This window comes from Solenopsis invicta, chromosome 10 (assembly GCF_016802725.1).
Source record: "Solenopsis invicta isolate M01_SB chromosome 10, UNIL_Sinv_3.0, whole genome shotgun sequence".
In the NCBI taxonomy this organism is placed as follows: Eukaryota; Metazoa; Arthropoda; class Insecta; order Hymenoptera; family Formicidae; genus Solenopsis; species Solenopsis invicta.
The window spans coordinates 10,470,100-10,496,765 of NC_052673.1; the positions used below are offsets into that span (position 1 = coordinate 10,470,100).

The 26,666-nt window shown below is 33.7% G+C and overlaps 2 protein-coding genes across 5 annotated transcripts in view; one reads left to right on the forward strand and one right to left on the reverse strand.

Moving 5' to 3' along the window:
* Positions 1–24,319, reverse strand: part of LOC105195019 (protein eva-1 homolog C) — a 211,531-nt gene extending 187,212 nt beyond the window's left edge. For 2 of the 4 annotated variants that reach the window (XM_039454594.1, XM_026137655.2), the window contains exons 1-2: positions 23,142–24,319; positions 22,385–22,428 (exon numbers count right to left, since the gene is read on the reverse strand). The gene's annotated coding sequence lies outside the window, so the exon portion shown is untranslated. The remainder of the gene's footprint in view (positions 1–22,384; positions 22,429–23,141) is intronic. The other 2 variants (XM_039454593.1, XM_026137653.2) reach the window with 2 other exon arrangements.
* Positions 24,320–24,567: 248 nt separating this feature from the next.
* The window catches only part of LOC105195011 (poly(A) polymerase type 3), a 108,683-nt gene continuing 106,584 nt past the window's right edge, over positions 24,568–26,666 (forward strand). The window contains exons 1-2 of the mRNA XM_039454592.1: positions 24,568–25,187; positions 25,920–25,963. The gene's annotated coding sequence lies outside the window, so the exon portion shown is untranslated. The remainder of the gene's footprint in view (positions 25,188–25,919; positions 25,964–26,666) is intronic.

Below are 26,666 nucleotides of genomic sequence, written 5' to 3' on the forward strand. Positions count from 1 at the left end.
GATAATATTCAGATAATATTTAAATATATTACCTAAAATTCTTACGATTAATTGTTTCGCCTATTAACCCTTTCATGCTTGACTATTTTCTAGAAATTAATTAGATAATTAGCGTCTAATAATTCATGTCTTATTAAAGTTTTTAAGGTCGTCAATTATGAATCTGTAGTCAAAATTTCAAAATTTAAAATGGTGAATCAAGTTCTGTAATATATATTTTCGATTTATTTTCATTATTTCTTCAAGAATCTAATTAACACTTAATTCTACTGTACTTGCTTATTCGTTTACATAATATATTTCTTTTTGTTGGGGGGCTAGCTTAATATTAAGCCAACTCTACCCCGCCATCATTTTTTAAATTTTCTGCTAAGCGGTTCAAGCACTTAATTTCGGACTTTAGCACTAAATTAACATCTAGTTACCACTTAATTTTTAAATATTTTAAAATTAATTTAGCGCTAGTAGGAGAAGGGAGGCTTATGTACTTGTCTCGATATGTAGATACATTTTTTTAAGCATCTGTAGAACAATTTAAAAGTATCTTAAGCATCACTGTTTACGACTAAAATACATGAAATGCGAACTCATAAATCGCGTTGCCAAGCCGAACGATATATAGCCGGAATCAATTGTACATTATTCAATATTCGCAAAAGCAAATCGGCGGGGCTGTGCTTGCCAAAAAATGCAATTACAGTAGTACGAAATCGTCGCCGAGCAAAGATGAACGAACTCGGTTTATTGGTCACGAGTGCAATTAAATTTGCAGGCAACACAACACGTGAAAAGTATCGTTCACGCTTCTGGGCACTGCCACTGAAATTGACGTAGGTCTTTCCCTTCTCAGACCGTGTTCCAATACTCACTGCCAATACTCAAAGCTATATTTAACGGTATATTATAGATTTTTACATAAAAAAAAAAATATTTAAAAATTTTACTCATAAAAAGATTATTTTATGAGTAAAATTATTATTTACTCCTCATAGCTGATTCATCTGCGGCCAACTTAAAAATTTCTTGATTGAAATATTTACGTAAATAAATGAAATAATTTTTAATCAAATATTTTTTCAGTTCTGGTTCAAAAATGATTTCTTTCCGAACCTTTAAAACTATAGTTTTAATAGAAAGATTTTTTTTCAAAAACATTTTTTCTCTCAATGTAGCATTGACAATAAATATTGGAATACGGTCTCAGGGACAATCACTCTACCCAACAACTACCTCTTCTTTCGGTTCATATAAATATCTTACCAATCACTTTTCTAAAATTACGGATCCTTTACTCGTCTGATTTTTCAATCGTCTGTAATCGTGATTTAAAAGCTGTTTATCTTGGTCAAAATCAAGAACATTTCGGATATGTAGCATTCTGATTGATGCGTAAAATAGTCAACGACACGTGAATGTGAAACGACGGAGCAAATTACCTCGTACTGAACGTACGTGCTCTCGTAATTCCCGATACGCAACAACGCCACCGGCACCGGTCTGTTATGATATCGGTTTCGGTCGTATGACGGGCGGCGGGCACTCGCTTGTTTTGATTTGACTAGTGGCGGTTACCTTGCGCCAATTTCACGGCGCCTCGTTGCACCATACGCTACGCGTTCAGGTCGCAGCCCACGGCTTCTAGCCGTCGTTGCATTTTACGTTCGTTGGCAGCGAATCCCACCCGTGGCGAGCCGCGGCGCAACGGGTGACTCGTCGCATTCGGATTAAACTCGAATACGCCACGGCAATTAGACATCCCTTGATTCGCGACCGATGCGGTCTCGTGTAGCGTCGCGCTGCTCGGCATGAAGTTACCGGCGCATCTCGATTTTTTCCGTTGAGAATACACAATTAGGCCGACCGCACACGGCCTTTGCATAACCGTAATCGTAACACGTACCGTAAAAACTTGCCAATCACAGTCGAGAATGATCTTACACCTTTGACAATTCTCGACTGTGATTGGCAAATTCTTGCGGTATGTTACAGTTATGGTTTTGCAAAATGTGTGGCAGCCCTTAAGCTTATTCTACAATAACATAGAATAGACATAAGGTTGTAAGCCACGTTTGTACGTCTATTTCTCTCAATTAGCTTTTAGCTTTAAAGCGCATTACAATCTGACGGTCTTATGTTATGTTATTGAAGTAGTATAATCTTTGTAGAATAGGCTTTAGGGGAAAAGGCCATTCTACATAAAGCCGACTACACACGTTCAAGTACACTTATCAGTCAAGTATACTTATCAAATCAATCGGAACATGTGTACCGTATTTGCGATAATTGTGCAGTTTCCTAGACAAACTGTATGTGCAGCTTGAAAGTAATCATGCAAAGCTCACATCAAAAAATTGCTCTTTAATACTGAAATTTAAAATCCAATAATAACAATTAAAATAGTAATAAAAAAATGATTAAGAAGCAATCGTTTCATATACTAAAAAAAAAAAAAAAAAAAAAATTTTGTCGGAAAACTAACTAATATTTAATCCGATACGTTCAACTAAATATCGAGTTGGTATAGTTAATTAATTCTTGATTAAAAAATTTCAATTGACATGAGTGAACTATACCCTTTTTATGCAACTAAATAATTGTCGAATCAACTCAATGTTTAATTGAACGTATCGAGCTAAATATTTTAATTTTTTAACAAATTTTTTTTCTTTTTCAGTGTAAAAACAGATTTTAAAAAAAATAAAGAAATAAAATTTTGTGACTATCGGTATAATGACACTATTAATATTAATTGACTAACTTAAGCGATTATGATATGACAAAGCGACAATAAAAGAGCAGCAATTCTGGATATGTTTCAGTAGGTGCATTCAGATGCGCGACTGCTCACTAAGTGGCTAAGTAGCAATTAAAGTCGATTGATTCTTACTTTTGGATCTAGCCAATCATCTTCAATTGCTGCTTATGTTAGTCGTTCAGTGAGCAGCCGCGCATCTGAATGCACCCAATATAATTACTTTTATTTGCAGCGTCAACTTCCGAATGGTCTGAATTAAGCTTGTCACGCTACTACACACGCTCTGATTTACTTGAGCAAGTCACTTTGACTCAAATAAATCAAACGCTTTTTCATATTTTCTCAAGCCGCTTGCTCAAAGCAAAGTAACTCTGTGTGATTTTGTTACCTATATTCTGATAGATTTGATAAGCGTTCCTGCGTAAACATGTATATGCGGCTTGAAAGTAATAATGCGAAACACACACCAAAGAATTGCTCTTTAAATATTTATCTTAAAAATTTAATAATGGTAATAAAAACGATTGGGAAGCAATCATTTCATAAGAACAGATTAAAATAAGTTAATGTGGATAGAGTTATCTGTTAAATAAAAGTTTGTAACTATTTTGTGTAGCATTATTAATTAAGTTGAACAATATGATATAAAAGGAGCAATTAAAGAGCAATTCTTTTGTGTACGTTTGAATTACTTTTATTTGTAGCATCAACTTCCGATTGGTGTAAATTAAACTTGCTACATACGTTCCTTAAACACGTAAATCGCTTTGGTTCAAGTCAATCGAACGCTTTTTTATATTTCCTCAAGTCATTTGTTAAAACCAAGATAACTGTGCGATTTTGTCATCTACACGTTCCGATAAATTTGAGAAGCATGCTTGCTCACGCAATACTCGACACGTTTACTTGAACGTGTGTGGCCAGCTTAAGAACGCGCAGAACGCGAATCGCAGATGGCAGACGCAGATGCGACAACCGAACAGAAGTTATTAATACCACTGGCGCTTCTAATAGGCTGTCCGCATTTACGGCCTGTGTTTTGCGTTTTATATAGAACGGCCTTAATGAGACAAGAGGGTGCACCCTAAGATCGCGTTGTTTACCGTCGCCGTTTCAACATGTACGTCGCGCGATTGTTGGGAGTGTGTCGTACGACGCGCGCGACGAACGCTTATCGTGACGCGTTAATTAAAACCGCGGAATTGCGATTAGCCGCCTGTTCGATCGATCCGCAGCAGCGCGAGTGAGTGTCTAAAACGGTTAGGAACGAGGCAATGCCGGCACATCACATCGCTTGGTAAGTAATTCCATTTACTGTATTAATTCGTTTATTTTGTTAACGATAACTCGATGCTGCGCCATAGTGATCACATTTGACGCATGGCGTCGTGCAGAGATACTTATTAGATTTCAATATTTCCACTTATTAGTGGTACGAATAGAGCGAAAAAGAAAGAAAAGAAAAAATATAGCAGAAAAGTAATAAAAATATTAAAAATAATATGATTACAATCATATATTTCCTTCAAGAAGAGACATAAAAAATATCGTTTCTCAAATATTATTTTACACGTAAATTAAAGAAATATATATTAATAAATTGTTACCAAGATTGTGTAAGTTAAAATATATTTAAAAATATTTTTTTAATTAGATTAAATTAAAGTTAAAATTAATATTATAAAATTAGTTTAGTTACGTTAAAAATTACATTAAGGACAAAAAATTAACTAAATAAAAATTATATTAACATTAAATTAAGTTTAACTTATGTTAAATTAAAAGATAATTTTGCAAAGAATTATTCATATTAAAAGTTTTTAAAATTACATTATTCAAAATAATTACAATATGAATGAATCATCAAATAAATTTAATATTTTATTTGTAAATTTAGTTTATATGAAGTAACAAAGAAATATTATCGGAACGTATTTTTTCTTTTATAACTTTTTTTCTTTTACGTAGATAAACTTAGAAAAAAGTTAATAAATTGAAATTTATGTGTTTAACAAATAACTAGTTAAAATTAAAAGTTAATTTAAAATTAACTGAGTTATCAACTTTCCAACTTTATTATTTAACTTTTAACTTTTTAATTTGTTATTATCCCATCCTGAATGATTGCATTTTCAAGTCATAATTTTCGATGTTATTTATTTAAATGTTCCCTTTATGACTTAAATTTGTATCTAAAGTTAATAAGAGTTAAAAATGTAGACGCACAGATGTAAGAAGAAAATATACTAATCTAAACGATAACATTAAACTTTTACGATTTCGATTGCAAGATCGACATTTGAAACGAATGTGTTCTACAGAGAGAAACCAGAGTCGCTTAACACGCATATAACAGAGAAATCTGATACATTTTTCCGATATGCAACTCACTAAAAGTCATACCTATTTTTAAAACAGAGTTTGAAATTACATAATTAATATATTTTATAATTGCAATATAAATAATTGGATATTAATATAATGTACAGTAATTATTATTCATATTACACATATTAATATTTATAATATTTTACATACGCAAAATAACAATCCAAAATTAAATACGATATTATTAAACGAAGTTTCAAAACTATGACAAATATAACACACATTGCGCTTATTAAGAAATAGATCGTTTATCCCGAAAGTACTAAACGATACTTTAAAATTCTTTGATCAATTTGAAATGAGTTTTTCCTTAGCAAAAGGAAACTTTGTTAGCCGTTACTTTTCAATTTTTCGTATCTGATACTTTCGCAAACTCTAAATTGAGATTCTGTTAAAGTAAAGATCATTTAAAATTAACCAACAAGATTATTTGGATAACCAATAAGATAAATTAACCGACAAGTACTATTGATCCCTAAAGTTTATAATCACGAGAAAGCTTCCTTGTTTTTCAATGTTTGCAATTTAAAAACCATTTCATTAATATTTTTTATTTCCAAAAGGAAAGTAGATTTACAAGTTCCAAGCATCTTTAAATAAAACATCATCCGGTTTTCTCTAGCTCGTGAAATTTTAATAACTTAATAAGTTTTAAGAATTAAAGCACACGCATGCGATACGAGGACAGAGTTTGGAGTATTATACTAATATATACCGTGTCGACACGCAAGAGCCGAGGGGAGAATACGTGACGTACTCCCCCGAAACCATGACCTAAAGGTCATGGACCAAAGCCTACCTGCCTAAACTTCACTTCCGTTACTAGGCATGCGTGCCACGGGATGTGACTCGCACTCCGCATTCTGAATCTCAGCGCTGCGGTCACATGCAGGCACGTTAAGTAGCGAGAGGCGATTTGCAACTGACGCGATCGTGCGCTAGATAAATGACACTCCGACGCACAGCTCCATTACTATGTGCATACATACACCTAAATGATCGCGTGGCGAATTTTATCGATACGTAACTCCCAAATAGCATAGCGGGTGCAGATAGATTCGCAATCTACCTTTCATTAATACTCTTTCTTCCGGACGATGCGCGATGGAAACGCGCAAACAGTCGTTCTGCCGAGAGATAAGCTACACAAATTAGCTTTTTCCATCGCTGCTCTCTAAAAGCTCCCCTTTTTTTTCTTTAGTTTATTTAACGTGTTCCTCTGTTGTAGATTTTAATCTAAACGTATAATTCTCTTTATCAACTTCTGTATTACTTTCACGTTGTAATACACGAGATGAATAACGAAATGGATACCATTTGCGTTTGAGATTAAAACTGCGCAAAACACTGCTCTGGAATAATTTCATTACCTTTCTTGATATAAGAAGTGATAAAAAAAATCTTTTCGTGTAATAACATAAAAATAACTGGAGCTTTAGTAATAAAGTAACAATGGAAAGTAATACCATAATTGTTCACCACGGTATTACACTATTATCACTAATTACATTATTCGTTATTATTAATTATAATTAAAACTATCTCTCAACATATTTTATCAAACAAAGTTCTAAAACTTCAGATTTAATTAGAATCATGTTTTTACGAATTATATGTTTGCATCATAGAGATTAATTACACGCAATGAAAGCTGTAAGAACAGACTTTATTCGGAATGCATCGCAGCGTAATAAAGATAACGAACAACTTTAGCAGCATCGAGTGTAGGGGCCATGTGCATCGAAGTACAACGCGCAAGAAAACCTAAGTATACACGAGAAAATACGTCTGGTCGATGCGCACGTTTTATTCTAGTTTTATTCGCCCGACTATCTAAATACGCAGCATCGAAAGAACAGATATTGCAGAGAAATCCACGAGCTCCGCGGCCGAATAAAGAACGCGATTTTGCATGGATATAAGTTTTACATATTTCTAAATATTATTAATAAATCCTTAATTTTAGTTATAAACTTGTCTACGAATGCCTAGGTAATTACGTGAATTACTTCAACCGATGTTGCTGGTCGGTTCTTGTTACCAGAAACTTCAAGTAATCGATCCGTGCACGTCGAAGTCAGAAAACGTAATAAACACCAAATAATAGTATTTCTTTTTCAAAATAATATTTGTAACTAGTTAGATCTTGTATAAATTGCCAATTTACAATTTATGAAATAATGATAGTGCAATAAAAATTCCATTCAATATTTTTTACTCTCGCAATGAATCAAATACTATTTCTTATAGCGATATTAGTAACTAATATCGCCGTCATAATATTAGCCGTGCAATTCCGTAAATAACATGGAAAAGAAATTGCCAGTATTAAAAATCAGGGAATAAGAAGTCGAGAGATAAGCAAGCATTCTTGAGAAAATTGTTTGGCAATGTTCGAAGGATGCAGACGTAATAAAGTACAGAAACGAAGTAGATAATATGGAACAACATGGGCGAGCTTTGAACGTAAAAGATGCGTCTTATGAGTTTATCGTTCCAATTTTTTTAAGAAATTTTATCGAACACGCTTCGATTGTAACTCTTTTCGCTGACAAAATTTAGGTAGCGCTACCTATTAACCTTTCGAGCGCCAGTTTAAAGGTTTTTTTTCGTTTCTTTCTTTTATTACGTAATCAATATAACTACATTGCGAAACAAAACACTAATAAATGCGCACAGAACAGAATACTAATGAACGACAAACATATCATTATAACGATTATTTACACATATGGTTAAACAATTATGAACTTTGCACTCGCGGTAAAATTTAAAAATCTTGCACATATGTATGCGTATGTACGTACAGTACATATGTTATTCTCTAGAATGAAAAATCCCTACGTAAGCTTTCTAAAATTAAATGTTGTTTCTAGAATTGTACGGATTCAGAATAATACGAAAAGAAAGCGCAACAAGATGAAATACACACATAGCATACACAGCGATTACATTTAAAGCGATACCTTACAAAGCGAAACGACGAAGATAACATTATTAATTCGTAAAACTTAAAGATGTTCTTCATGTTATTATGTTAGTTTCACTAAAGACGTTACTACAGCAACCTCATAAAGCGCATTCTGAACGCTCTGAGCGCTTCCTATATTATTTTACCAAGCTTGGTTCGACATTCTAGCTTATTACTTCTTCATTCTTTCAAAAATAGAACGTTCTTTAAATTACTATAATAATTAATATACAACGCAAAGGTCTATATTTTTATACGTGTTCAATTATTTATTTGCTAAAGTTAATTATATTATTTAATAATTGAAACTGAATTCGAGAATGGAAACTGTTATAACTTTTGCGTAACTGTAATAATACAGATATTTATTTGGATCAGTGATTCAAGGATTAATGTATAGACATTATTTAAATTATATGATAATCGTTCAACAGTTTGGAAAGATTATACCAAATTATTATATTACATTATATACATTACATTATACATTATATTATATACTTTCTCTCTCTCCCTCTCTCTTTCTCTCTCTCTGACAATCGTACAGTATCAAAATATATACACATGATACAATATTCAAAATATTCACAAACATACATCCACGCATCGTGAAAGTAAACATCGTTCTCTATCGATTTCGCTTTCCTGGTTGAAATTTAAAGCTTTAAAACAAGACGTGACGCATAATTTTCCTCGGTGTTTCCTTGCTTTCTAAATAATGATATCGCACGAGTTTGCAAACATTTATCGAAGCTTTGAAGAATACTGTGAGTTGAATAACGGGTACAATCTCAGCATGCATATCAAAGTTTTTTTCTTCTAAATAACAAGGAAGCAAACTCGTAAAATATTTGCCGCGCTACCAAAACGCACGATATTATTCCTCTTAGTCTCGTTCCACTTAGTCTTAGCTTGTTACCAGGACAAGAGAATGATGACAAACGTATCTCTCTGGCAGACAACGTGTTCATTGATTGAGTTTGCTTCTCTCAAAGGCTTATGAGAATCAATGTTCAGCCACTTGTTTAACGTATCATGCTCTCCTGTTGAACTACAGACTACCAATGAATTTGAATTGAAACTCATGAATCACGATCCAATATTTTTGCGAGTTTACTCTTGCAAATGAATAAATTGTTAAGTACTCCAACAGTGTCTCAAAATAGAAAATACAGTATGAAAGAATAATATAACTTAATTGCGCACAGATTAACTTTGAGAAGCTTAACATTTAAGTTTCTCAAGCTTAACATTTAAAAACACGTTTAAAAATATTTTTTAAGGTAAAAAGGTTGAATTTAACGTACATGTAAATAAACAAGAAATAATTAAGTTGGATATAAACTTTATCATTCTTTCAATTAAAATCAATGATGTTATGAATAATTATTTACAGCCATTTGATGTGCTGTAATCATATATAGTGCATACACGTTGTACGCCTTTTACTGGTTTTAAATTTATTTATTATTTATTTACTTCATATACAAAATAATGCATTGCATTATTTTTTTTAATTAATTTTTTTTACGTTTTAATATTTAAAAAAAACAATAAAGTGTCTTTTATGCATGACATAAAACTTATTCACTAAATATTATCTTTAGACCACACCGTTTGTGCAATTACATTAATTTATATTTAAATGCAATGCGAATGCGTTAAATCGATAGAAAATGTTATAAATGTCTTTTCTCTCATCATGTTTTGCTTGTTATAATTCCAACACGTTATTTTTGCAAAATGCATTTCACAAAATTCGCGTTGATTATTCGTAAAATCTCCTCGTTTGCAAAACCGTCGACAGCGCAACCATTTGACTCGATATGTCAATTACAAAAAGCAAACGAGACACGTAAATCATCGTTACGACTAAACTCTCTCGCGATGCCGGGAGCTGCCGCATTCGCGAATAAAAAACGCGAGAAAAAAATGTTCTCCATTCGTTTTGGCATTACACTTTAATCCGACACACATCGATGATTGGCTACCGTTTTCAAATACACCAAAGGCTCGAAAGAAAGCTTTTTATGATCCCGAGAATATGCAGCAGCCGTAGAATTGCAGTAAACGTAAGGCTGATGGATTCTCTTCCCAAAATAACTCGCGGCGAAAACTCGCGAACAATTTCATTGTTCTCGTTTCTGCCACTAAAATTTTCTTCTTGCATAGCAGAATATTGAATTTTGCATTTTTTATTATTCTTTGTCTCCGGAAATTTTATAATTGTAAATAATCTTTTGTCTTTTATCTTGTTTCGTATATTTTATCGATTTACTGGAATATTATTTATTCTTACTTGTTAAATCTAAGAGAAATGTTTTGTTTTATTTAATTACGTATCAATTGATTCAATTTCTTTGTAAAATCTTTATTGTCTCACGCAAACTGTCAACCTATATCAAATTATTTATTAAGATTTGACAGATTTTTAATTTTTAATATTTAATTTTTAATCGAATCTTTTATCTCTTAAATCGAAATATGATTGATACCTTAAAATAACCATTATTCTTTTTAATCTAATCTCTAATCTAAAATATTAAAATAATAAATCATCTTACATATAATTAAATTTTCATGTACATTCTTTATTTAATACTCGTATTACATATTGCGTATTACATAATTACGTATTACATATTCGTGTAGATTTAATGACCATATTCAGTTTCACTTATTGTTAGTAAAATATCAATGGAAAAAACATCTCTTCGTATAGAGAAGTTATCTTTTTTTTTATTTTCTTATTACCTAAGAAAAGGCTTTTCTCCTTTTTCTTTCTCTTTTTCTTGTCTTTCTCTGAATAAGTCGTTCGATCAAAGACGACATGGTATGTCAAAGCTGCACATCAAGAAGATGCGCGGTGCACCATGTACAAAACTTCGTGAACTGACGATCGATGAGCTTTGAAGATGAAACACTTTACGTTCAATTTATGTGAAAAAGCATATTTGTAAAATTCATTGATTGTTACATCGCAAAAATATCTCAGGAAATGTTTTCAAAACATTATTCAATTACTACGCAATCATATTTGCTTTATTATACATAAATATTGCTATAAAATATCTTTGTATGTATCTTTTCAAACCGCGAATTATAAAGTCAGATGAATAGAAATAATTACAACGGTTCGCACACAAAAACAACTATGGTAAACATTGTAAAAAAAACATTGAAAATAAATGTAGTAAAATAAAATTGGACGAAAAATTTCTCTTGAGAAACTTGCATCTTTGTGACTTTCCGGTGGCTTTCTGGCTTTTATTATTTATGTGCTCCGATTATGAGCACGCTCCAAGTATTTTTATAAACTACAAAATTAAATAAATATGGTTTTACATCCATCGATCTTTTTTTTTTAATTTCTTATATTATGTTTACGCATAAATATATATACAATCCGGGAAAATATTGCGTTTATAAACTACATGAAGTTCGTGATTAATATCTACTATTCTATATCCTATTACAAACATTTAATTTCCTTAGAGCAACTTGGTGTATTAATATTTCAAAATATCGTAAAAGCTACGAAGCGATATTATTGCATTCGCTAAACATTTACCATTACTATAACAGACTTGTAGATCTTTTAAAAGTTTTTTTTTAATGGCGTAAAATTTTAAATTACTATTGCTTACATTGATACACACAGACCTGTTGAATTCTTAATCGCGCGATTTAGGATGGTCTGGAATAGCGCAATATCGATCTTACAAGTATATTAGTGATTTTATTGGCGTAGATAAAATTTTACTCCCGCCGATAGGCAAACCGACAGTGGAATTAAATCATAATAAAGGAGACCAAGCGTCCATCTTTGTCGTTCTCTTTACCGCGCGTACGGAGATCTACGTCTTCACGCTCCGTAAATTCGGCCCTGGGAATTTTTCATAAATTAGACAGGTGACGGTGGCGTTAAAGTCCGCGAGAAAATTCCAAGAAGCCCATAAATAAGGAAAACGCTCGCTTCCACGTCGTCTGTTCTTTCAGTGCCTCGGTTAGTTTACACGGCGCGACATCGAAGAGAATAGACTGCAAAGTCAAAAGATGGGGAAAATTGCAGAATTGAAAGAAAAAGAGAGATGCGGAAAGCACAGGATGCTCCGGTAGAAAAATTTGCGCTCTTCAAATCATATTTACGTCTTCTGTTTTTCTCTCAAACAAAACGTGAAAGCTAGAATGGAATAATTATCGCATTTCATCCGCAAACTGTTCTATTATAGATTCTTCTCCTATTCTATTTCTATCCTTATATTTAAATAATGTGCATAATTTTTTATTGAGGCGTACATATAGAGATTACATTGTGTTAATTTGAGCTATAAAAACTTTAGTTATATTAAGCTTACTAATATTACTCGATTAATTAGCAGTCGAAAAGCTTGAAAATCAAATTGTTCCAATAATTGAAAAAGTAATTGCACATTTGATTACTTCAGAAATTTAATTTAAATATTTTTTTTATTTGATGTTTTCATGTTGTACAAAGTCACTATAGCATCGTACCTTACAAAGATCTGAAAATAATTTTATTGAAATCATTAAAATAATTATGATGGACGTTCAAGCGTGATGCACAATACTGCAAAAGTTTTGACAGTGTAGCAATCTAGTTTGAACGTTCTTAATTATTTTGATGGTCTAATAAAATTTATTTTCAAATCTGTGTCTAGCTAAACTTTTAGATAATTTAGCGAAACGTTCTTTTCGTATGCCAGTACATTTTAAAAATAAATTGATGATTTAAATAGTCAAGTTTTATCGAAATTTTGAATTGTTCAAAGAACTTTTAAGTAAATATAATAAATGTTGTAAATACAATACCAGATGTCGTTAAACTTTTCGAAATTGAATATAAACACTCATACAATGTCATTCTAAATTCGTGCGATACAAGAGACGCGCGATTAAGTTGCAGTTGCGCACACAAAGTGCCAATTATTCTTGTCTAGCTGTAGCAACGGCTGCTAGTTACGATGCATCGGGCGCCTCGACGCCTGTTTTCCGCGGGATGCGAACCCACGTGCGCACTCTCGCGAAAAGTAGAGCGGAAGGAAAATGGGTGATTTTGAGGGGCGTATCGGCCGTGTATAAAGTGTCGAGAGGACACGTTTAACGAGAATGCTCGTGCGAATTGCGACCAGTGCGGTGAACCGCTGGCGAGAATTTCGAGAGCCGTGGCTGATACTTGAATACTTTCGCGAGAGTATCCGATCGATAATCGTGAATACGAGAATCGCCCATGAGAGTGGCAATCATTTTCGATAGTCACCGAGTTGTTTACGGCTCTAGTAAACTGCATGCAAACAGTGCGCCACGCATGTTTCGTGGTCATCCACGATGACACGAAAGAATCGTTGAGATTACCGCTGTTATTTGGACGCGTAGGATTCTTCCCTGATCAAGTAAGAAAACAATTAACAAACAGTAGATATTATTACGCTCGTATCGATGCAAACGGGTTTCGAAATTCAAGCGCAAATTTTTTTCGCGAATAGAATGTCCGACGCGTTGCGCGCCGATGCGTAATAATATGGACGATAAATTCCATGCGCGCAGCGTGCTCTCGCCGCACCTCTTGGATGCTCTAAGTAAAATATTTTCTCTCGGGAGCCCAGTCAAGATTTTCCTGACGTCGCTACGTGTAATGCCTCTTGCAACACTCGCCGCGGTTGCTGGTGCGTCGTATTTCACGGTTCCTCCCGAAGCGAGGTCTTAAAGAGTGATATATTACTGCTGCGCGGGGACGTTTGTTGGGTTTGTGTGCGCTTGTGTGGATCGATTTCTGAAAGGGAGTACCAATAAGAACCGTTCGACACCCATAGGAAACACATGTGCCCATTGCGGCCTCCACGGAATTATAAAACAATCCTTTTCGAAACTGTTAACCCTCTCAATCCAGATTTATATCGAATGCACAATGCACAGCGCGCACAAAAATGCGAGAAACTAAATTAACGCTTAACTACACGCAGCCAGTCGATCTAATCATTTTGTTTTACCAGTTATTTATCCCCTTTATTTTATACATACAAAAGAAGAGATAAAAACTTTTACATTTCTTATTAAATTTCTCCTTACTGTAGTATTTTACAAGAATTATTACCATAATTTTTTTATTTTTATTTTTTTCTATAACCAAAAGAAAGAAAGATTTCGTAATAATTTATAGTCCGTCAGTTCAGCGGGAAAATAAGAGCATGTACTACTTAAGAGTTAAGAGATCAATAAATATCTACTTTCAACGTTGTATAAAACGTGTCGACAAAAGAAAAGAGAAAAAATGATTAGCTGCGGTTACAAAACTGCGGTTACAGAATTGTGGTTTTTTTTGTACATAAATAAATTTAACAGAGGAAGGACGGCGGTCGTGGAATATATCTGAGGTGATGAAATATCATGATATTTCATATAATTCGCGTTGAATTCTAAACGCAAAACCGTTAAAATTAGTTCGTTATAGTCTATTTAGGCATTGTAGGATAGTTACTGGTTATTAGTATCCATTGTGCTTTTATAAAAGCTTCAGCTACGCAGGTAGCAGAAATAATATACTCTCTACGTAATTTTGAAAACTATGTTGCATATTGATTTTTTAACTTTAGTCTTAAATGTGAATTTCAAATATTATTATTTAATTTAATTTAATGTGTGTGTGTATGAATTCGTCAAATAAAGTTATGCTACTATATATGTGAACTGTGATTGTGGAATATGATCGTCCACCATGTGCCATCTCTCTTATGGCTGTACAATCTCATTGTAAACATTGTATAATGTTTATTAGAAGGAAAGAAATTATTTTAAAAAAATTTTAAGTTTTATTTAAAAAATGTTTTAAGCCAAAAAGTTATTTGATAAGAATTTCTTTTACATAAAATATATTGTAGGAAATGTTCGTAAAATCTTGTTTCGTGGCACTTATTTGTGTGCAAAATCTATGAAAGATAATTATTTTATATTTTTTTTATAAATAAAAATACCTTTTATTAGTTTTTAGTATTCCCCTGTTGTTCCACAGTCGCATCCCTTTTTCCCCTCTTCAGTTAAATGTAAATTACATTTATTCTATATTCAATGAATCTTCTTTATCTATAGGGTAGAACTCTATGGTTAATAAACTGGCGTTGGTTAGAATTCTGTCGCGTTAATATTTACTGAGTTATTGTCAAAAAACAAAATCGTATTCCACAATCCCTTTCTCTCTTCCACTAAATTAATATCGCGGCTCTATAAAGTTTTCTTTCCGTGGAGAAAGTTTCCTATATATTTCGTACTGCGATACACGATTTTTGGTCGATTCTCCCGTTACATCGTATAATCGAATTCTCCATTCCGCTTCCTCGCGCGGACGGTGGTTTGAAATATATTTGTTTGTCAGATTGCGTCGAGTCGGGACGGTGAAGGAAAGTAAAAGAAACGGTGGGAAACGCTCGCGTCTCTCGAGGGAAGTGTAAGCCGTATTTACTGAAGCGCGCTACTCACGACATATGTAGCAAATTCGTATATATCTTGCCGCTTCGACGTACAAAGATTATTCCGCGGTAACAGCTTCGTATTGTCCAGGACTTGTGAAACATTTAAAGAATTGGCACAAAATCCTCGTAAATATCAAAAATAAAAATCTTTGCACGGCTGAGCTACGTTTTTAAATATTTACTTATCTCTGGAAAAAAAAACAGAAAAAGAATATACGTTTTCTTTGTCCCGTTGAACAGAAATATTTCTCCGTAAATAACAACTATATTGCCATTTATATTTATTTAAAATTTTTTTCCAGTTTTGGCACGTATTTTTTTCACATGGGATTTATTTTTATGGTTTATATTTATTTTTCATGATACCTTATTTGCGTGAAATAAAAATATTTAAAAAAAATAAAAAACAAGTATTTATATATTTTAAGAATTTTTAGATAAAAAAAAATCTCTTTTCTCTCTCTAATTTTTTATATATAATAAAAACTGTACTTATAATTATAAAACATAATATTTTATATATGCTTAAATAATTTTATGTGCAAATATACATGTACAATCAACCTTTATTCATAATACAAATTATTTTCATATATATATAAACGTAATAGCAAGATCGATTGTTGAAATAATCCAACATTAAAATGATTGCAAGAGTTGGCTGCATGCCATTAAACGTAAACCACAATATGATTCAATTCAAATTGCTTATCATGAAACTAATACATCCCAAATAATGATCTCAAATAGCCATCAATTTAATTATACAAATCACATTGGATAAAATGCATCGATGTTGCCGAGTCGAAGTTCGTGGCACGAAAGCGGACTGCGGAATACGTGATACGGTTAACCGGTAAATTAAACCGGTGCGCAGTGTAGCCACGGGTGAGAAATTCATGGTGTTAAAAAATAAAAAATTAATGAATTTAATTTGGATTTAACGAGGTCACTTTAACGATAGTCGACGGCGGTGGCAGCAGTATAGCGACGATGTATCGGGTATTCCAGTTACCGGCGGTAGCGTAATGCGAGCGAGTATTACGTTTGCATCGAACGCGACAGCGTGCATTCCAATTTGAAAGGCCGCGATTCTCGCGAGGATTCGTTTCGCGGTTACCGCGGATGCGGTTTAATCTCGGTTACCAACTGCAGAGGAGACGTTGCTTCTCTCTCCTTCTCCCTCTTTCTATCTCTCTACAGGTCTCTCTCTCTTTCTCTCTCTCTCTCTCTCTCTCTCTCTCTCTCTCTCTCTCCCGGCGATGCGAATTATTCACAAGTATTCTGACGCGGAGAGACGGGAGACTGCAAGAGGGCGAGAGCATTCCTGCATGGTAACGAGGATCAAAATACCCCCGATCAATAATTCCACGTCGCACTGCTTCTAGGGCCAGTGTACTTAACTAAGGAGCTCGCGAATGAAATGTCTGCTGTTCGTTCTGTCGGCCATTCTGACGACTTTAGTATCACTTTATGATGGTATAGAGGATCTTCGGCGCTTCGGCGCTTCGTCTCTCGCTTTGAAGTTTGACAACCCGGTTAAAACAGCTGGCGAACGTTACATGTAGTCGAAGAGAAACATTCAGGCTGACGTATCAATTTATCTTGTCAACCTATAAAACAGCGGATCATCTTGCGCTGTAAAAAAAATGAGAACAGGCTCCTGCGTCATGCGAGATATCAGACTTTAGAATAACGGGATCGGTAACCCTTAAGATTTCCGTAAAAGCGACGGCTCTCGTTAGTGACCTCGCTTGCCAGAACCGCGCACGAACAAGGGAAACTTTTTCAGCCGCGGCGTGGGCGGCGCCGTTCAAAAATGTTACAAGACCCTTTGACATGGTCCAGAGATACAGTGTCAGCTTGGCTAAACTAAAATTCAGCAAAATCACTATCGTACAAAGCATATACTCCATACTCGATAATACACTGAAACCATTAAATCGATCAAGTGCATGCTTTTATCATGCTTTATTCATAAGTAAATGTTAATTAACTTTTCATAATATAAAACTGCAAATATTTAAAAAAGAAAGATATAAATATATCATTAAATATAAATGATATAAATATTATGATTATGATATAAATATATCATTAAATATAAATGATATAAATATTATGATTATGATATAAATATATCATCAAAATTTATCATTTTACTGTATTGTTTATATTCTGTATTTTATATTATATATTTTATTATGTATATTGTTTATATTTTATAATCCAAATGAAATAATATTATATTAGAGGAGAAGAGGTATTATGGTTACTGTGGATGTTGCGGCTACAATCTCCGCTATTATGTGACAAATTCTAATAATTGCATTTATGAAATTATTTGTTTAATAACCCATTATTTTTTAGCGACGCTAATATACATAATAGCTGACAATGGTTATGAAACATTTTTATTTTTGAGTGCAGTAATTAAAGTATTTTGATTATGCAGTAATAAATATTTCATTACTTTGAGCCTAGAATACGTTAAACAATATTTTAACAAATATAATTGTTCCAGTTTCGATACCGATAAAATATTGATTAACAAAGTTATTCAACAAAATGAAAATGAGAGACCATATTACCCCCTTCTCCTATATATTAAATATTTATATTTATATATATTGCTTTTTATAACATTTATAATTAAAATACGCATATACAAAAATATCAATATAAAATGTTTAACATAAAGTACCAATATTATCTCGCGAGGGTATAAATAAAAATATTATAAATGTCCAGTCTATGTCATATTTGATATGCAATATTTATAAGTAACGAACGGCAAAAACACGCATGATCGACTTGCAATGACGAATTATACCGTGTGTACATACGTTCCAAAATAACTTTTACAATATATTCAAAAAATCGTAGCCACTGTTCGGTAAAGTTAGCGGAGCGGCTTTGTATGGAAAGCTGAAAATAAATCTTTCCCGCGGTGACTGACATAAATGCTTGTCACGCAGAAAGAACTCGGTGCGTTCCTAAGAAAAGATTGTGCATTCTATTCGTCGCCTTTGAATCGTTCAGTTTCCATTTTACATTACGCCTATATCATATGCGATCGAATAAAATAGATGTTTAACTGTTTACCAAAATAAATTATGAAATAAAAACTAGCAAAAATAATAATGCGAATGCATTTATCGTCGACATTTTTTCTTAGAGGATAAACTTTTCATTTCATAAAATTGATGCACATGAATGATAATACGTATTCATATTTTATATTATTTGAATATTGTTGTAGTTATATGTCATTCATTTTATATATGAAAATAATTAATGAGTAAAATCATTTGACAATCTTTTACTTTATCTCGCCGAAATTAAATCGAAATAAAAACCTAATGCAGAAATACAAGTTGCAATTTTGACTTGTACTGGTATTAGAAATGCTGGACTTCGTGCGGTTTTATTTTTGTTCTGAAGCTTCCTCGCGTTGTTATGGTTTTCATTTTCGGCCTGCGTCGACCAATCGATAAGCATTTGAGCTCAGCTATTTCGAGAACTCCGCGCGCAGCGTAGAAGGTTTAGAATTCGCAACTTTGTAGATGGGTTGCAAATAGGCGCACGTGTTTGAATACAAAAAGCACCATAAGAAAGTGGATCGATATTAAAAAGGAATTGTATTAAGAAGAAGATACGTAAACATAGAAAATTAATTAACATTTTAATAATTGTACATAATGTAAGTTCAATCAAAATATTATGATATGCGTTCGATGTTATATTTGATAATTGTGAAAATTATTATTAATTTTTCAAATTTTTCTTCTTCTATACATATTGATTGGCAAATGAGAAAAAAAATGCATTTTTTGCATTTAATGGCGCCAGGACTGTATTCATATATTCACTCAAGTCATTGTGCAATCTTTGCGACATTGGAAACAAAATTTTCATTGACCGAATGTTTAGTAGAAATTTAAATAAACCAATCGAAGTGAGAGTCTGATTTGAGAAACAAAAACGTACAATTCTTGATTTCTGTGAAGTTAGCACTTCATTTTTCTGCACCGCAAATTTTTATGCAAGTTCTATTCGCACCCTCAATAGAGTTTCTAATAGTTTATAGCAATAGTTCCGCCGAAATAACATTAAAAATGATAATTTAAAAATATGACGTGCCAACTTCGCGTGGCACCTCAAAATAATTCATTTTGACTATGGAATTCTATAGTTCTCGAAGAGTTCCAGAGTTCTCAATAAGTATAAATAATAGTTCTGGTAATTAAATATTTAAAAAAATTTTTTTAATTTTTTTGTCCGCACCTCAAGTTTCGAAAAAATTGTTTTTGACTATGGTATTCTATAGTTCTCGAAGAGTTCTAGAGTTCCCAATTGGTTACATTAATAGTTCCGAGATATACAATTTTTATACCCGCACTCTGGCATCGCACTACAAACAAGAGTAAAGTACCATCTTATTGTGAACTCTGAACGAGTTCTTGGCACTTTTCGACAGTTCCGTAATAGTTCTAAAGCTTTTTATAAGTTTCGTCAAGAGTTCTCGCCTCTAATTACTGTTTTATAATTTTTAAGTTTGCACGCTAGCACCGCATTACAAAAGTAAAGTACTATCTTGTTGAGAGTTCTGGACGAGTTCTTGGCATTTTTCAACAGTTCCGTAATAGTTCTAAAGCTTTTTATAAGTTTCATCAAGAGTTCTCGCCTCTAACTATTGTTTTAATTTATATATATATATATATATATATATATGTATGTATGTCGGAATTGTTAATGTCTATTGTAATCATCTATTGAGAACTCCAGAACTCTTTGAAAACACTATAGTCAAAAACAATTTTTTCGAAACTTGAGATGTGGACAAAAAAATTAAAAAAACGTTTTTAAATTCTTAATGACCAGAACTATTGTTTATACTTTTTAAGAATTCTGGAACTCTTTGAGAATTATAGAATTCCATAGTCAAAATCAATTATTTCGAAACTTGAGGTGCCATGCAAAGTTTGCACCTCACATTTTTAAATTATCATTTGTAAAGTTATTTCAATAATGTAATAACAACGTTAGTTTCTTATCACTAGATTTTTTCAAATTCAATTTTTGCGTTTATCTAAAATATTTTTGTATAAAAATAAGTGCAAATAATCAAAATGTGTTACAATAACTAAATGAATATATTTGATATTTAGACAATCGTCGATAAAAAATAGGAAATTATTTCAAAGCTCATGTTATTCGAACAAATGCCTCTCTTATGTGTTTATTTAGTCTTTAATCATAAAAATATAAAATATTATTGAAATAACATATTAATAATAATAACAAAAAATATTAAAAAATAAATAAATTCTATGTCTCTTTTTTTAGTATTTTGTCAAAAATACAATTTTTTTTACTGGAAAAAAACTAGTTTATCGGTTTCTTATTTCGAATTTAAAAATATCAGATTTTTCATTTCTGTAACGATATCATTTAAGTTTATGTGATCGTGAACGTGTAGTTGAACGCTTCGAAACTAGTCAAACTGTTATTGAGGTTGCGAAAGCAACCATAGAAATTTTAAAAAATAATTTTGCGATTAAAAAAAACCACTGAAACCAGCCTCTCTTTCACATACATGAACGTGAAAAGTCCATTGGAAAACGTCGACAATGGCACAAGAGGACTGATATAATACAGTCCTTTTAGCTACAAAGAAACAAAACTGCTGTAACTGCACAGTTAGATTCCAATGGTTCTTGCATGTATTTAAGGGCACCCATGCATTTCATCTCGAACTATATCTCGTCGACAGAATAAAATCAGGTTATATGCTCGAAAACCCGTCAGATGTTCCGTTATCTTCCCATTCACGTGAGAGGATACACATTTATTGTTATTATTATTACACCATGATGTCCTATAAATGCTTCTTATTTTTATTGTTCTGCTTCTTTCAATGGCTAGATATCCCTGCCATAATTACACCGATAAAGAGTTCACTACATTTACAATAATAATAAAAAGTTAACGGTCTTTCAACATTAAAACAAAAGAGTAAATGATACGAAGGACAATGAGAGCAACGGTACTGTTATTTGTGCGCAAATAAATCTTCATATACATTATTTACTTACTGTTACATCGATTACACGGAGATAGATTACCGCTTGGACGTTTCAGTTACTAATGCACACAGAAGTGTAACCACTCTTGATTTTATCAGATGAAAATGATTTGAATAGTAGCCGAGCGGTCGCCTGTGTTGCGTAATCCATGTAACAGCAAGTAAATATATGAAGATTTTTTACAAACAAATAACAACGTCATTATTATTATTATACTTTTCACTCTTACCAAACTAGCCTCTCCCCCCCCCCTCACTAGCGCAAAATTAATTTTAAAATATTTTAAAATTAAATGCTAATTTAGTGCTAAAGTCCAAAATTACGTGCTCGAACCGGTTGGCAAAAAAAATAGATAGAGCTGGCTTAACATTAAGATACCCCTCCCCGACAAAAAATAAATATTTATTATGCAAACGAATAAACAGTAGAAGTAGGTGTTAATTAGGTGCTTCAAAAAATAATGAAAATAAATCGAAAATATATATTACAGAACTTATCAATTTCTAAGTTTTGTAATATATATTTTCAATTTATTTTTATTATTTCTTGAAGCACCTAATTAGGACTTAATTCTACTGTATTTGTTTACTCATTTACATAATATATATTTTTTCTTTTTGTTGGACGGGGGCTAGCTTAAACCAGTCCTACTTAATTTTTAAAAATTTTAAAATTAAAGAAATTTTTAACTCACCGGACCGATGCGCAGCAGCGGAGTTGTAACACAGCTACATTAATCTGTGAAGTACATATAAATCCAAATTATAATAGCGTCCAAAATAAAATTGTAATTTTTTACAGATAAATTATACAAAACAATTATAATATGGATTATCAAAGAGATTTAATATTTTACTTGTAAATTAAATTTATGATACAACAAAGAAATATTTCTTCTGAAAATATATTTTTTCTTTTAATTGTTTTCTTTCTTGCATAGATAATTTTTTTAACTTAAAAAAATTAATAAATTAACTTTTTTTCCCATACAGTACAAAATATTTCTGATAAATATTTATTATTATTTACATTTTATATATTATATAAATATTTTATATACAGAAAGGAAAGAAATCATAAAATGTTTATTCAAAATGGAATACATATTTTACGTTTGTAGTACGTGAAAAGATTAATATTTATAATATTTTATACATACATTATAAAGATTTTTATACGATATTTGTGATAAATCTTTATGAGCTGTTCAATCTAAAATCACAAAAATGATTATGAAATATTTTCGTATAATAAATATTTCTAAAATATTCAAATAATATATTTTATAAATCTTTCATATTTTATATTGTGTGCTGGATTACTCCAATCCTGTTACGATGGCGTAGAGTTTAGATTTACCCTCGGATTTACCGTAGTGATAAAGAAAGAGTGAATAACAAACTCAGATACATAGAAAACACCGAATGAAATAAGTTATAAAAATATCTCACCCAAGGGTTGTTCCACCTGATACCATCCTGGCCGTCTTTTCCTCTCCTTTCCTCTCATCCCCCCGCCGTTGCACATCCATGGCACTTACCAACACACCGATCACTCGCGAGAATAAGGTTAACGCTCGCGCGTGCACTAATTCCCGCAACGCGACGATCACCGGGTACTCCGCACGACACCGATATCACTGGCATTCGACGCGACGAAACAATAACGCGGAATGTGTGCATTGTGCGTAACCACAACTCTCGTAGCACTCGTAATTTCGCAAAGTCTGGAGTGGTCGAGTGCCTGGCCAGAAAGCGGCAACTTCACTTTCACGGAGATCGCGCGACACTACGCGAGTCAACGCCGATGCCGATTAAGACGCAACAATCGATTCAGAAACACACGATCGAAGCACGATATACCCGCGACACAAGTCAACCGTACGCATCGCTAACGATAAACGACGCACGTCTCGTCGTTTCGTCACATTAATTACTGGCGGGCGAATTGCGCGTTTTCCGCGCCCTCCCCCCGCGCGAGGGGTTCACATTCGAGTCCTTGCGGCACACTCGAACCCAGACGCCACGCGCTATTCGAGAACTGCGCAGCCGGCATGTCTCGCTACGACGAGGACCCTTAACGAAGATCCGCGAATTTTTGCCGCTTCGATTCGAAACGAGAGAAATACCTGCCCGTAACGTATAACGGTCGGTTCGATGCTTCGTGTTCACGTTGATCAATCGTGGAGTAACGTAAGTGCCGTCTACGATGCGGATGCGTACGCGTGCGACTTGTGTGCGTAACACCCCACTCTTGGCGCGCTCGCGAGACAGCGAGACGGCGACGATACACGCGCAAGTGACGCACCGGCCGGCCGCGGTCGCGCGAACGACAACACGACCTTGTGTACACGCGAAAGTAGGGGGTGAGGAACGGGCGCAGTCTATAGGCGTCCGCCCGTCGGAACGTGATATCCTGGTTGCGCCATAACCTTGCCGACTACGCTCGCGCGTAGACTAATTACAGCGACACGACGATCGCCCAGCACCGTGATATCACTGGCACGCGACAGTAACGAAACAACAGCGAGGAATGTACGGATTGTGCGGAGCCACAACTCTTTCGACAACCACGAAACACTGCGAAATCGAATCGGCCTGGACGACGCGACGGGACGGCCGATCGGCTCCAGAGCGACGGAAATTTCGAAAGTCGCGTAGATAATTACTGCGCCACCTATCGCGACACCTATCGCAATACCCTACATAAAGGCAACTGCATACGCTCGCGTCTTAGGACGATCGATAATCGTAATCGATAATCGATCACCCATCGTAATGGTGTCACGCGACAGGTGGCGCATGAAATTACGCGATCTTTGAAAAGTTTTCGTTTCTCTGGAGCTGAGCGTTCGTCGGCCGTCGTGTCGTTCAAGCTGATTTCGCGGCATTTTGCGGCTGCCAAAGGAGTAGTGGCTACGCACATTCAGCGTTAGTCTGTCGTCGCGTCCCGTGCCAGTGATATCAGTGCGAAGTGCGAAGTGCCGGATGATCGTCGCGTTCCGGTAAATAGTGTATGTACTCGCGGGCAGTCGACAAGGTTATGGCGCCACCTCAGAACGACATCGCGTCCCGACGGGTGGATGTCTCTCGTCTTAGCTCGTAAGAGTCGTCGCGATAGTTGGAGCGTGAATAAATTATCTGCGCGACCTCCGAAAAGCTTTCGTCGCTCCGAAGCTTTCGTCGTCCGTCGGTCGTCGCATCGTTCAGATCAATTTCGCGGCTGCCGAAAGAGTCGTGGCGACGCACAATTCGCACATTCCACACTGTTATCGTTTGTCGTCGCCTCGCGTGCCAGTGATATCGGCGTCGTGCGGAGTGCTCGGTGATCATCGCGTTGCGGTAATTATTGTACGCGCGAGTGTCAACCTTATTCTCGGGAGTGATCAGTGTTTTGGTGAGTGCCATGGTTGTGTGAAGGCGGTGCAACGGTAGAGGAACGAGAGGAGAAGAGCGAGCGGTCAGGATGGCATCAGGCGACGGCGGAGCAACCATTCGGTGAGATATTTACGGTGACATTTCATTTGATGTTTCCTACGTATCTGAGTTTGTTATTCACTTTTTGTTTACCACCACGGTATATCTAAACTCTACGTCATCGTAACAGAATTGGAGTGATCCAGATACAACACACAATATAAAATATAAAAGATTTACGAAATATAATATTTGTATTATTTGATTATTTTATAAATATTTATTATATGAAAATATTTCATAAAGATTTTTGTGATCTTGGTTTTAACAGCTCATAAAGATTTATCATAAATTTCGTATAAAAATATTTATAAAGTATGTGCAAAATGTTATAAATTAATCTTTTTACTTACTACAAACGTAAAATACGTAGTCTATATTTTAATACCATTTTGCATAAAGATTTTATGATTTCTTTCCTTTGTGTATGTAAAATATTTATATAATATATGAAATGTAAATAATAATAAATATTTATTAGATATAATTGTGTGCTGTCTGGGAAAAAAAGTTAATTTATTAACTTTTTTTTAAGTTCAAATATTTATCTATGCAAAAAAGAAAACAATTAAAAAGTATATATATATTTTTTTTCATAAAAAATATTTCTTTATTGTATCATAAATTTAATTTACAAGTAAAATATTAAATCTCTGATAATTCATATTACAATTGTTTTGTATAATTTATCTGTAAAAAATTACGATTTTATTTTGAACGCTATTACAATTTGGATTTATGTGCACTTTACAGATTAATGTAGCTGTGTTACAACTCCGCTGCTGCGCATCGGTCCGGTGAGTTATAAAATTTCTTTAATTTCAAATTGCAAAAAATAAAAATTGGGCTAGCTTAACATCAAGTTAGCCTCCGCCTAACAAAAACACTTCGACAAAGTTTGGAAACGAAATGTGCAACATAAAAGTCCAAGCAAATATACTTCAGGAATAATCTTCTACTAATGTCGAAACATAACATTGTGTCGATTTGAATATATAAAGGTTCTTTGCGTGCGAGGTATTTTAGAGGTCGACTTTCTTTTTGCATTTCAGTACTGCGCCGACAAATGGTGTCTTATGTCGACAAAGCGGTCGTTTTAAGAGTAAACGTTATATAAAGATGACAGGTTAACGAGCTAATCCTTTCTTTTGTGATGAAGACACCAGTGAACACAAATGCATCATTTCTTAGACCTCCTATCCTTAGACCTCCTCTCGGAATTCTTGATCTATATGCAAAAACATTACCCTCGAGGTCAGTTGCATCCAATTTGGTTAACAAAACTAGTACTGGTTCAGTTCAGGTTTATAAAAATACGATAAAGTATATTGTTAAATTTATTGCAATCGATTTTCTCATCTCTTTACCGATCATATCCGTGTAAGAGATAAATTCTGCATATGTATGTTTTTATGCGATTTCGCTTCAGACTTTGTTGCGACTGTGACTGGGTCTTTTAACTTCGCGGAAAATTACAAAATAAATGAGTTTAAAAAAACA